Source organism: Tamandua tetradactyla, chromosome X (assembly GCF_023851605.1).
Source record: "Tamandua tetradactyla isolate mTamTet1 chromosome X, mTamTet1.pri, whole genome shotgun sequence".
Lineage (NCBI taxonomy): Eukaryota > Metazoa > Chordata > Mammalia > Pilosa > Myrmecophagidae > Tamandua > Tamandua tetradactyla.
Window position 1 is genome coordinate 94777040 of NC_135353.1, and position 13690 is coordinate 94790729.

General features: G+C 40.1%; 1 protein-coding gene and 1 pseudogene across 4 annotated transcripts in view; both read left to right on the plus strand.

Annotated features, from left to right (window-relative positions):
- ZDHHC15 (zDHHC palmitoyltransferase 15) overlaps positions 1 to 13690 on the plus strand; it is a 279992-nt gene that overhangs the window by 76755 nt on the left and 189547 nt on the right. The gene's annotated exons all lie outside the window — the stretch shown is intronic.
- LOC143670966 (RNA ligase 1 pseudogene) lies at positions 10250 to 11657 on the plus strand (annotated as a pseudogene).

Sequence of the window (13690 nt, forward strand, 5' to 3'; positions counted from 1 at the left end):
TCCTTGAGAATGAAAAGGAGTGCTGAGTGGGGTGGAGAAAGAAAGACATTAAGTGGGGCTTGACTGGGCAGAAGATAAGGGTTACAAGGGAGGCGGAGTGAGCAGTCGTTAAGCTGTAATGAGGAAAAAGGGGGCTATCGGGGGTGATGAAAAGGACTCCAGGGGGGTTCTGCACTGCTGCCCAAAGTTCTCTGGGTGCTGCTGCGGATGCTGTGGGGAGAAGCGTAAGCATTATTAGAAGAATTTGCTTTAAGCTAGGGGAGGGGTTACCGCAACGCTCTCGAGCTCCGTCATATAGGTGGAGGAGTTGCCTTTTTTTGAGCTCGAGGGCTATTTTCTGGGTCGTCTTCTTCAAGGACTGCTTGCGTCATTTGCCAAACCAGGCACCTTGCCCGACGGCGCAGGCGTCTGGTGGTCGATGACGGCAGTGACGGTTGTGAATTTTTCTTTTTTGAGGGCTGTTCAAGGTGCATTTTCTCCAACTTCTTCTTCAGGGCTCGCATTCTGCATCGGTGGCATCTGCTTGGTCGCCGTGGCCGGACGGATGTTCCTTCTGGGGATCCAGATTGGCTGCGGTCCATTCTCTGGAAAGACACAAGCAAAACCGCGCCCCTGGGCAAGGAGAGGGGCGGGCCCTTGCCACGTATTGGTGGCTGGGTCGTGCCAGCAAACCAGCGGGGCTGGAGTGGGCCTGTGAGAGGGTCCCCAGTGTTTATGTAGGGGAGATAGGCCCTCTTGATCGAACGTGAGGAGATTTAGATGTATGAGAGTAGCTGTGACAAGGTCGCTAGGGGGTGCTCGAGGGCTGTTAGTCTTCTCCTTTTGTATTTGAATTTTAATTAGGGGCTAGTGGAAGGCTCAATGTGACCAGCTTCTAACTGCTCTAAGACGAGGGTTTTAAGTATTTCTAATTTATGGGAGGGTAAAGGCCACTGCTCCACCCAGATGGGCTCCTCTGTGTCCCATTGAAGAGGAGTGGGTGCCGGAGGTATTAAGCGAGCAGTGGCGCAAATTATTGGGGGGGCTGAGTGGTAATTATTGCCCCCGCGGCTGATAGAATGTCTCGGCCCCATAGGATTTGGTTAATAGTAGTTAGGAAGAGGGGCCGAAAGGTGCCTGAACGGCCTTCATCATCTTCCCATGTTAAGGGGCGAGCGGCGCGTAGAGAGGGGGCGGAGCCCGTGGCTCCGATGACGGAGGGGCCCTCCTCCACCTTTCACTGAGTCATTAGGCGCGCCGGTAGGCACGATATTTCAGCGCCAGAGTCAATAGTGCCTGTATACCACTGCTGATTTATTTTAAGCACGCGGGCGGGTTTGTGAGGTGTAATGGGAACTGCCCACATTATGGCTTGGGGCCCTGCTTGGTTTGGGCCTGCGCCTCTTGGGGGCGGGGCTGAGGCATGCCCCTCCTGGAGTTTAAAGGCTGCTGTATGGCCGGCGAGCGGCAGTCTCGGGCCCAGTGATAGCCCTTATTACAGCGAGGGCAGGGCGTAGGAGGCTTGCGCAAGGGCCCGCGCAAGGGGCGGTCTATAGTTGGACATTCTTTTGCAAAATGGCCGGTTTTGCCACACTTAAAACAACCTGAGGTGAGAGACATGGTGGTGGCGATGGCCTGGGCTAAGGAGGAGGTTTGGAAGTCAATGTTATTGCATGCTAGGACCCAATCATGCAGCCCCTTCTCCTCTACTGGAATGAGTGCTTGTGTGCAAGGGGGGTTTGCCCCTTCAAAAATGAGCTCTTTGGCAAGCGCCGTTTGAGCTTGCTCGCCAGTTACTTTTTGCTCGCAGGTGTCAGTGACTCGAGAGACGAAGGAGGCGAAATCCTCCTCTGTACTTTGAGTGAGTTTGGTAAATTTTTTGGGCTTAGCAGCAGGGCACGTATGGAAGGCTCGTAAAGCTAATTCCCTTAACTGGAGCCAGAAGCCTGCTGGGGCATGCATGTATTGCGCGGGGAGGGTGTAGGGGCCTGTCCCGGTGTAGGCATCTGTTGGGATATTAATCCCGGGGGCCTGGTTGGTGATAGTTTGCTTTTCTATTTCTGATTGAAAGTGAGCCCGCCAGTTGATGTATTGACCGGGGGTGAGAATGGCCCGTGCCAGCGAGAGCCAGTCAAAGGGGGTATATAATTGTTGGGATAGCTCTTCTATGAGGTGGGTGGTGTACGGGCTGGTGAGGCCGTCCTCCTTTACGGCTTTGCGAAGCCGTTTGACTTCACTGGCATCAAAGGGGTACCATGGGAGAGGGCGTTGGGGAGTGGCCTGGATGTTTAAGGGGAAACAAGAAACTGGCTGCTGGAGAGGAGGCAGCGCGTGCACGAAGGGGTTAGTGTGAGAGAGGGGCTTGGGGCTTATATTGCAGGCAGAATTGCCGGGGGGGTGCCAGGGGTCGGCCGAGATCGCTGCTGGCATAGCGGACGGCCAAGGGGCTGGGTTAATGGGCGTGGTGCCATTACAAGATGGTGGATGGGGCGGGGCAGTGGGATCATAAGATGGCGGACAGGGCGGGGCAGCATGCAAAATGGCTGCTGGCCGTTTTTTTTTCAGCGAGGGCAGGGGGAGTGCACTTCCTGTCTTTGTTTATAGAAGAAAGAGGAAGTGGCTCGCTAGATGGCGGGAGGGAGGGGTAGAGGCAGTTCTTGTGTTTACCCGGGGAAGAAGGCGGAAGTTCGCCATCTTGTTCGGCCTCGAGGTTAGTTAATTTGGGGGGCGTGAGTGCCGGAAGGCTGCTGAAATTGGGCCTCCCATGGGGAAGTATGGGCTGGGGGCGGAGACCCTTGGAGGCAAGACCGGATAGTTATTAAGGTGGGTAAAAGCCCGGGGGGAAACCGTTTGTTTTCGTGGCACAAACTAGGGCTATAGAAAAAGCTAATAGTAGCGAGTAGATCATGTGGTTTTAGAGACGGGGTGAAGACAGGGTAAGGCTGCTAGGTTGCTATTTGGGGCCGGTCGCCGGGCTTAAGTGTGGCGAGCAGCAAGAAAGAGAAAACGGGGCTGATACGGCGCTGGGGCCAATACAGCGGGGGCCCTTACCTTGCGAGTGAGGAGTACGAGGTGTACGGGGCTGAAGAGAAGACGAGCGGCGGGGAGGTCCCTGTTCGGGCGCCAATTGCAGGAGCTTTCCCTAGCTCCCGTCTGGGGTCTTCCTCGCAGCGAGACGGGGGAACTCGGTAACCGACCGGTCCCGGGGGCTCGAAGGTCTGGAGGGCGCGCGAGACGAAGAACGACTCGCGGGAACTGGAGGAGCTGTCAAGGCGTGCGCACCAGAACGTTTATTAGAGGAAGTACAGAGCTTTATATAGTGGTGTGGCGGAAATGGGGGGGGCCAGGGGAGGCGCGCTACATGATTGGTGAGGAGGCTAAGGGGTGGCAGCGAGGGATTGGGTGAGCTGAGAGCAGAAAGGTCCAATGGAATAGCTTGAATATGTTGCTAGGCAGAGAGCTAGAGGAACGGGGCCGAAATTACATCCGGCAGATACCTAGCAATGGTATTGCTGGGTCGTACGGCAATTCTATATTCAGCTTTTTGAGGAACTGCCAAACTGCCTTCCACAGTGGTTGCACCATTTGACATTCCCACCAACAGTGGATAAGTGTGCCTCTTTCTCCGCATCCTCTCCAGCACTTGTCATTTTCTGCTTTGTTGATAATGGCCATTCTGGTGGGTGTGAGATGATATCTCATTGTGGTTTTGGTTTGCATTTCTCTAATGGCCAGGGACATTGAGCATCTCTTCCTGTGCCTTTTGGCCATTTGTATTTCCTCTTCTGAGAGGTGTCTGTTCAAGTCTTTTTCCCATTTTGTAATTGGGTTGGCTGTCTTTTTGTTGTTGAGTTGGACAATCTCTTTAGAAATTCTGGATAATAGACCTTTATCTGATATGTCATTTCCAAATATTGTCTCCCATTGTGTAGGCTGTCTTTCTACTTTCTTGATGAAGTTTTTTGATGCACAAAAGTGTTTAATTTTTAGGGATCATACCATTCTACATATGCAATCAGTAATTCTTAACATCATCACATAGATGCATGATCATCGTTTCTTAGTACATTTGCATTGGTTTAGAAGAACTAGTGACACACCAGACAAAGATATAGAATGTTAATATAGAGAAAAGAAATAAAAGTAATAATAATAGTAAAAAAAACCCAAAAAAACAAAAAAAACAAAAATGAACAAACAAACAAAAACAAACAAACAAACAAACTAAACCTATAGCTCAGATGCAGCTTCACTCTAAATGTTGGGTTAATTTCTTTTTTTTTTCCGTTAATTAATAAAAAAAAAAAAAGATGTAACAGCTCAGGGCAACCTGGGATCCTGGTCTGGCACTGTGAGCCACATTCAGAAAAAAAAAAGTGTTTAATTTTGAGGAGCTCCCATTTATTTATTTCCTTCTTCAGTGCTCTTGCTTTAGGTTTAAGGTCCATAAAACCGCCTCCAATTGTAAGTTTCATAAGATATCTCCCTTCATTTTCCTCTAACTGTTTTATGGTCTTACACCTAATGTTTAGATCTTTGATCCATTTTGAGTTAACTTTTGTATAGGGTGTGAGATATGGGTCTTCTTTCATTCTTTTGCATATGGATATCCAGTTCTCTAGGCACCATTTATTGAAGAGACTGTTCTGTCCCAGGTGAGTTGGCTTGACTGCCTTATCAAAGATCAAATGTCCATAGATGAGAGGGTCAATATCTGAGCACTCTATTCGATTCCATTGGTTGATATATCTATCTTTATGTCAATACCACGCTGTTTTGACCACTGTGGCTTCATAATATGCCTTAAAGTCAGGCAGCGTGAGACTTCCAGCTTCGTTTTTTTTCCTCAAGATGTTTTTAGCAATTCGGGGCACCCTGCCCTTCCAGATAAATTTGCTTATTGGTTTTTCTATTTCTGAAAAATAAGTTGTTGGGATTTTGATTGGTATTGCATTGAATCTGTAAATCAATTTAGGTAGGATTGACATCTTAACTATATTTAGTCTTCCAATCCATGAACACGGTATGCCCTTCCATCTATTTAGGTCTTCTGTGATTTCTTTTAACAGTTTTTTGTAGTTTTCTTTATATAGGTTTTTTGTCTCTTTAGTTAAATTTATTCCTAGGTATTTTATTCTTTTAGTTGCAATTGTAAATGGGATTTGTTTCTTGATTTCCCCCTCAGCTTGTTCATTACTAGTGTATAGAAATGCTACAGATTTTTGAATGTTGATCTTGTAACCTGCTACTTTGCTGTACTCATTTATTAGCTCTAGTAGTTTTGTTGTGGATTTTTCCGGGTTTTCGACGTATAGTATCATATCATCTGCAAACAGTGATAGTTTTACTTCTTCCTTTCCAATTTTGATGCCTTGTATTTCTTTTTCTTGTCTAATTGCTCTGGCTAGAACCTCCAACACAATGTTGGGAGTTTTTTGATGACTGACTCAATCACTTGTGATTGGTTTGTGGAGGTTGTCTATCTCTTTTTGAGTCACTATTTAGTTGTAATGTTTTTCTTGGAAGTTGTCCATTTCATCTACTTTCTCTAGTTCATTAGCATTTAGTTGTTCATTACATCCTTGCATACCAGTATTTCTGCAGAGTCAGTAGTTATGTCCCCTCTCCATTTCTGACTTTATTTATTTGCATCCTCTCTCTCTCTCTTTGTCAGCATAGCTAAGGGTTCATCAATTTTATTGATTTTCTCCTGGAACCAGCTTCTGATTTAGTTGATTCTTTCTATTGTTTTCATATTCTCAATTTCATTTATTTCTGCTCTAAACTTTGTTATTTCCTTCTTTCTGTTTTCTTTTGGGTTAGTTTGCTGTTCTTTCTCTAAGTGAACAGTTAATTCTTTGATTTTTGCTGTTTCTTCTTTGTTAATATAGGCATTTAGGGTAATAAATTTTCCTCTCAGCACTGCATTTTCTGCATCCCAGAAGTTTTGATGTGTTGAGTTTCCTTTTTCATTTACCTCGAGATATTTACTGATTTGTCTTGTAATTGCTTCTTTGCCTAACTGGTTATTTAAAAGTGACTTATTTGGCCTCCATATATTTGTTAATTTTCCATCCTTCCACCTCTTTTTGATTTCCATCTTCATTCAATTGTGAACTGAGAAAGTGTTTTGTATAATTTCAATCTTTTTCAATTTATTGAGACTAGCTTTGTGACCCAATATGTGGGCTATGCTGGAGAATGGTCCATAAGGACTTGAGAAAAATATGTATCTTAATGTTGTTGGTTACAATGTTCTGAAATGTCTGCTAGGCCTAGTTCATTTATTGTACTATTCAAAACCCCCATTTCTTCATTTATCTTCTGTCTAGATGTTCTATCCATTGAAGAGAGTGGTGTATTGAAGTCTCCAACTATTCTTGTAGTGGTGTTTACTTCTCCCTTCAGTGTTGTCAGTGTGTGCCTCTTGTATTTTGGAGCACTCTGGCTCATTGCATAACTGTTATGTGTTCCTGATGAATTGTCCCATTTATTAATACATCAAGTCCTTTTTTGTCTCTTTTAATTGCTTGCCATTTGAAGTTTAATTTGTTGGATATTAGTATAGCTACCTCCACTCATTTATGGTTATTGTTTGTGTAAAATATCTTCTCCCAACCTTTCACTTTCCATCTGTTTTCATCCATGCTTCTAAATTAGTCTCTTGTAGACAGCATATAGATAGGTCCTGCTTTTAAATCCACTCTGCCAGTCTATATCTTTTGATTGGGGAGTTTAATCCATTAACATTTCATGTTATTACTGAAATGGTATAACTTTCTTCTTCCATTTTGTCTCTCTCGTCATTCTTTTTTCAATCTGCCTTTAGTGATCTCTTTTGTATTTCTTATAGAGGTAGTCTCTTAGTCACAAACTCTCTCAGTGTCTGTTTGTCTGAGAATATTTTAAACTCTCCCTCATTTTTGAAGGACAGTTTTTCTGGGTATTGAATTCTTGTTTGGCAGTTTTTCTGTTTCAGAATCTTGAATATATGATACCGCTACCTTCTCTCTTCCATGGTTTCTGCTGAGAAAATTGTACATAATCTCATTGAGCTTCCCTCATATATATAGTGGATTGCTTTTCTCTGGCTGCTTTCATAATTCTCTCTTTGTCTTTGACATTTGACAGTTTGATTAGTAAAGTGTTTTGGAGTAGTTCTATGCAGATGTATTCTGTTTGGGGTTTGCTGTGCTTCTTGTGTCTGTAATTTTATGGGTTTCATAAGAGTTTGGAATTTTTCAGTGGGTATTTCCTTCATTGTGCATTCTGCCCCTTTACCCTTCTCTTTTCCTTCCAGGATATGTATAACATGTATATTCATCCCCTTCATGTTGTCATCTAATTCCTTGAAACCTTGCTCATATTTTTTCCATTCTTTCCCCTAGCTGTTCTTTTGTGTGTAGGATTTCAGATATTCTGTCCTCTAGTTCACTAGTCATTTTTTTTCTGCCTCTTCAAATCTGCTGTTCTAAGTCTCCATTGTGTTTTTCATCTCTTCTATTGTGCCTTTCATTCCCATAAGTTCTGCCATTTGTTTTTACAAGCTTTTGAGTTCTTCTTTATGGTTGGCCAATGTCTTCTTTATATCCTTCATATCTTTGTCATATCTTCCCTCAACTAATTTATATTTTTACTTAATTTTGCATGTTTATTTGAAAATTAATTGGTTGTTTCATCTTGTGTATGTCATTTGAAGTGTTAGTTTCTTCCTTTGACTGGGTCATATCCTCTTTTTCCCTAGTAAGATTCACACTTTTTGCCCATTTCTCAGTGTCTGATTTCCTTGCTAAGTTTATTCTGGAGGTCATTTTCACTCTTTTACCTCCAATTTTTTGTTGATTGGCTTTGTTTTCTTTTTGTTTTTTTATGTTCACTCAAGTTATTCTACACCTCTTAGTATAGTTTCTATTTAACTCTTCAGAATTTTTCAGTTCTTTTCTTCTGGTTGTTGCCCGGAAGAAATAGACCTCTGCCCCCTTTTTAGGATGACCTCCCCAGATATCATCAACTGCAGCCAGATTTTCCCAGACATGACAGGTCTAGGTCTCAGGAGAAGGCTATAACCAGTACTAGGTTTCCCTGAGGATGAGTCCCAGCAGGTTGGTCAGAGATTGCTGTGAATTTTCTAGACCCTGTGCTTTTCCTATCCTTCTGAGCAGGACATTTATCACCCTACAACTTTTCATCTGCATAAAGCAATGCAGTTCTTTAATTCCAAGCTGACCTTGTAGCTTGGGCATGGTTGATATTTAAGCTGATATAGAAGGTGGGTTTAGGGCTTAGCCCCCAGGTCTAAATTCTCTGATTGAGGGCCACCAGTTGAACTGGGTCCTGCCCCCCTTTTCCTGGAGAAGATAAACCCTTTAGGGAATTAGCTGTTTCACTTGAATTGCTACTTTGTCTCTCAAGCTTATCTTAACTTTGCCTTTGCCTGTATCAGGCTGACAATTGAAAATACCTGAAGCTTTCTCTAATGAACTACTTAGAATATATTTTTTAAAAATCAATTTCCAGAGCTGGTCTCTGAAAGACCAAGGTTTTTGATCAAGAGCCAGAATTGCTACCTGGTCTTTGTGGCTTGGAGTACAGCCCTTTTCCAGTACTCTGAGCTGGACCAACTCCAGAAGTCTTGGGTTTTTATTTTTGTTTTCCCATCAGCCCCACCTCCTGACTGACAGGAGAAACCTCAGGATTCCTTCCCTGTTTGCTGTCAATTTATTATTAGAGATTGTATTCAGCCAAACAAATTTAGCAATTGGTGCTTGACTGAATTGCCCTCAATTGTTCCAAGAAGAGATTTTTTTCCCACAGGAAAATGTTTTAGATTGAGCCTGCCTTGTCAGTGAGGGAGGGGACACCAGCCTCTGGCATTTGGGGGCTTTCCTTCCAGTTTTGCGGTGTGATCTCGGCCCTTTCACTTGTTCCAGACTGTTGTACAGTGTGTTCCAGTCATGGATGTTCCCCAAACAGTTGTTCCAGACAGTTTCTGGCTATTTACTAGCTTCTCTAAAGGACAAACTAAATTCCACACTTCCCTGCACTGCAGTCTTGCCCCTCTGCAGGCACCTTATCTTTTAGTAGTGTCTGTGCCTGAAAACATAGAACTATGATTATTTCTTATGCATTTATATTGTAGATTTTATAAGAAATAAATGTAAGGTTACATACTGATAATTCAACAATACTGGTGCTTGTATTTATGCATGTACTTTGATTTGCCAGAGATCTTTATATCTTTTCAAGGCTCCAAGCTTGTGTCTAGTGTTCTTTCCATTCAACCTGCTGTACTCCTATTAGCATTTCTTGTAAGTCAAATCTAGTGTTGAAGAACTCCCACAGATTTTGTTTGTCTGGAACAGTATTAGGTGCGCCTTCATTTTTGAAACAGTTTTTCCAGATATAGTATTGTTGGCTGGCAATTTCTTTTTCAGTATTTTATATACGTCATGGCATAGTCTTCTTGTCTCCATGACTTCTAATAACAAATCAGCACTTGATCTTATTGAGGATCATTTTAGATGATGAGTCTCCTTTCTGACTATTTTCAGAATTCTCTATCTTTGGCATTCAACATTTTGAAGATAATATAACTTAGTGTAAGTCTGTTTGGGTTTATCCTGCATGGCAGTTGATGGACTCCTTTTTTTGTGTGCATATCCATCTCTTTCAACAATTTGGGTACATTTTCAGCCATTTTTCTTAACTATTCTTTTTTTCACCTTCCTTTTCTTTTCTCTTCTCCTTCTAGGACTCCAATAATGTCTATGTTGGTACACTTCATATTTCTCACAGGACCAATAGGCTATACTTACTTTTTTCCATTCATTTTTCTTTCTGCTGTTGAGACTGAATAATTTCGATTATCTTGGTTTTATAGTTAAATTTTCCAATTCCTCCTTATTTATATTTTCTTTTGCTGCTTTTGCTTTGTGCATAAAGTTAAAGAAACCATTGGATAACACAAGGTCCCAGAGATGTTTCCCTACATTTTGTTTTAGGGGATTTACAGTTTTGATTCTTATGTTTAAATCTATGGTCCATTTTGAGTTGATTTTTGTATATGGTGTGTGATTGGGGACAACCATAGTTCTTTGCAAATAGAAATCCAGTTTTCCCAGCACCGTTTATTGAAGAGACTATTCTTTCTCTATCACATGGACTTGGCAGCCTTGCCAAAAATCAACTGGTGAGGTCCTGCTGCGGGTCCTGGGCGCTGTGTGTGTGGCGGTACCCCCGCGGTCCATGGCTGACTGCGGGCATCTGACCCTGGCTGCGGCGTACAGAAGCGTGCTCTCCACTTGCACTGCCTGTTGGATCTACCACGAGGCGCCTGGGCTCCGTGCAGTGGAATATGCCATGTGTGTTTGTGACGGAGGTGAAAGAAGAGCCCTCCACCAAAAGACAGCATCAGCCATTTAAAGTTTTGGCAACTGAAACTATAAATCACAAGGCATTACTCACAGATATATACAGTGCAATTCCAACAGAAAAAGTGGATGAAATATGTTATGTTACTAACTACAAAGGTCAGCCATACCTTTGGGCTTGGCTAGATAGAAAACCCAACAAGCAAGCTGAGACAAGATTTAAGAAATTTCTACATTCACAAGAAAATTCAAAAGAATTTTTTGGAATATTTAGGAGGACTTCAAACCTGTTCCAGAGTGCCGGATATCAGCTAAGGAAATAGAACAGCTAAATGGGAATCTGGTTCCTGATAAAAATGGACACATTCCTGGATGGGTACCAGTGGAGAAAAACAGCAAACAGTACAGCTGGCATTCCTCTGTAGTTAATTATGAATTTGAAACTGCTCTGGTACTGAAGCATCATCCTAAGGATCTTGGACTTTTGGAAATTAGTGCAGTGCCTTTATCAGATCTTTTAGAACAAACATGGGAGCTTATAGGAACAAATATTTATGGAAACCCATATGGGTTAGGAAGCAAACAGCATCCATTACATCTTATACCACATGGAGCATTTCAAATAAGAAATCTGCCTACACTGAAGCACAATGATCTGTTGTCTTGGTTTGAAGGTTGCAGAGAGGGCAAAATTGAAGTAATAGTATGGCATTGCAGTGATGGCTATCTAATCAAGGCCCATCATCATCATCTTGGTTTACATTGGCCAATTTCAGATACTTGCATGAATTCAAAATTAGTTATTATCAACATGAATCTGAAAAAAATATGATTATGCCATTGATTCTAAGTGTTTGTTTAATAATTTTTCAAAATCAGATAATCAGAAATTTGGGAGGCTCAAAAACATAATGCTTGATGTATAAAATGGAAATGCAATTAAAATCAGCCTTAATTGTTATATTTGAATCGTAAATATTCTAGCGTGTTTAAAAGGTAAAATATTTCAAGGGTCCAATTGTTTAGTGTTGAGTATGTCAGTATGAACTCTAGTGTTTGAAGAAATTAATTTTACGCTAGCAAGTATCTATCCAGAATATTATTTAGAATTAGCAAATGATGTTAACTTTTGAACTTAAAAATGTAGTAAAATTTAATTAACAGTAAGCTACCAAGCTTGTACAAAGGCTGAATTCTATCCAGAATTGAGTAATCATTTAAAGACAACAGTTTTACAATTTTAGATAATTTATTTTCAAAATTAAATAGTTCAATTAAATTAAAGCTCAGTTTACTCTTATGCTTAAAACATACAGCTCAACCTCATAACCTATATATATATACATATATATATATAACTTTTGGATTTGAGAAACTTAACACATAAATATGCATATAAGTATATATGAACAGCAATTTTAAATGTTAAAATGTTAGTTTACCCTCATACTCTTTAAAAAATGTAAATTTTTTTAAAAAACATAATTTATAGAAACATACCATAGTTTCTATGGTATGTATGGTATGGTATGTATGGTATGTTTCTATGGTATGTTACCTATTTGATAGGTAATACACTCTACAAATCTTCAGAAATGTACATTCCTAATGAATTAAAAGTTTCATATAATTTTATTTACTGAAAGTCCCAATTTGGGTAAAAGTACAAGATAATGACAAGGATATTCCATAGTTCACAGACTTGCTTGATTTTCTTGATGGAGTTTTTAACTTAAAATGTTAGAAAACAGCTGGGTAAAGCTGCATTACCAGCAGGTGGTCATTAATGAATAGGAAAATTAAGAGGGCTTTCTTCTTCATCTTCAAACCGTTCTGAATCATCAAAAGGGCGACTTGATTCAGCTCCAAATTGTGCATCAAGCTTTTTAATCTTCTCTTCTAAGAGAATATCTTTTTCACTTCTTCCTTACAATTATGCTTCAGATCTTCAATTTCTTCAAAAAATGACAGGTCAAAATTTTCCAGTCCTTTTTTCAATTATTTTATTTCCTCCTAATAGAAACAGATTATCTTTAATAATCACATAAGAACATAGAACTTGTTTTAGGTTTGAGCTAAAAAGATCTAAATATGAACATGAAAGCCAAGGTAATCTAAAATCAGGTATAGTAGTTATAAAAGCAGAAGCATTTTCTTAAGATTTTGTTAATAAAGTTATATTGTACAATATAAATAACTGAATTGTTAACTATCAAATCATATTATTTGTTCTGTTAGTTATATCCTAGTCTTTGACTAAAATTTGTCAGCTCTTATAGATTATGGTGGGACTTAATCATTCTCCCAAAGCATAGCAAATAAACGAGGCAGCCAAAAAAAGTGGCTTTTCATAACATTGATGTCATTTTGGTAATTTTGCCCTCATAGTCATATCCTTAGGTTCTATTTACAAATAAAGTTTTAACAGGGGTTAAGCATAACAAATATATATTTTCAAAAGAAAACTATACCATAAAGAGAAAATTCCTGAAAAGAATTTCAAAAGGGACCAAAGACCCAACATGACCCCAAACTTAAAATATTAAAATAATGAGCTATTTTGTGACTGAAAAAAATGTTCTCTTTAATCTTAAAAAAAAATAAATTGGCAATAAATAAATAAATAAATTGGCCATGAATATGACAGCTTATTTGTAACCTCTCAAGTTGATTCCATTGGTCTATAAGTCTGTTCTTGTGTCAGTACCATACTGATATTTTATTTAATTTTTATTACAGAAGTTGTGAGTTTACAGAATGATCATGCACAAAGTACAGAATTTCTATATCCCACCCCACCAACATGTTGCATTGGTGTGGAACAACTGTTACAATTTTTAATAGCACTTTTTAATAATTGTAATATATTTTAACAGTACTTATGTTTGTTACAATTAATGAAAAATTACTAAAGTAATATTAATAATGTCATCCATATTATCATTAAGTTTATTTTTCCATGTATTTCCCTATTATTAACACATTATACTAGCATTTTAAATTTGTTTTAATTCATGATAGGACATTCTTCCACTTGTAATAACTATGGCCCTTCATCTAAAATAGAATTCACTGTGTTGTACAGTCCTATGTTTTATCCTTCAATTTTTATTCTCATAACATATACATCCTAAAGTTTCTCATTTTAACCATATACACCTATACAGTTCAGCAGTGTTGACAACACTCACAAAAATGTGCTACTTTCACCACCAGCCATTTCTAAACCTTTACCATCAGCCTATATAGAAATATGTACAAGTTATGCACCAACTTCCAATTCCCTAACCCCAGTCTATCTCCTCATAACATATTATAGCATCTAACTCCATAAATTAGCC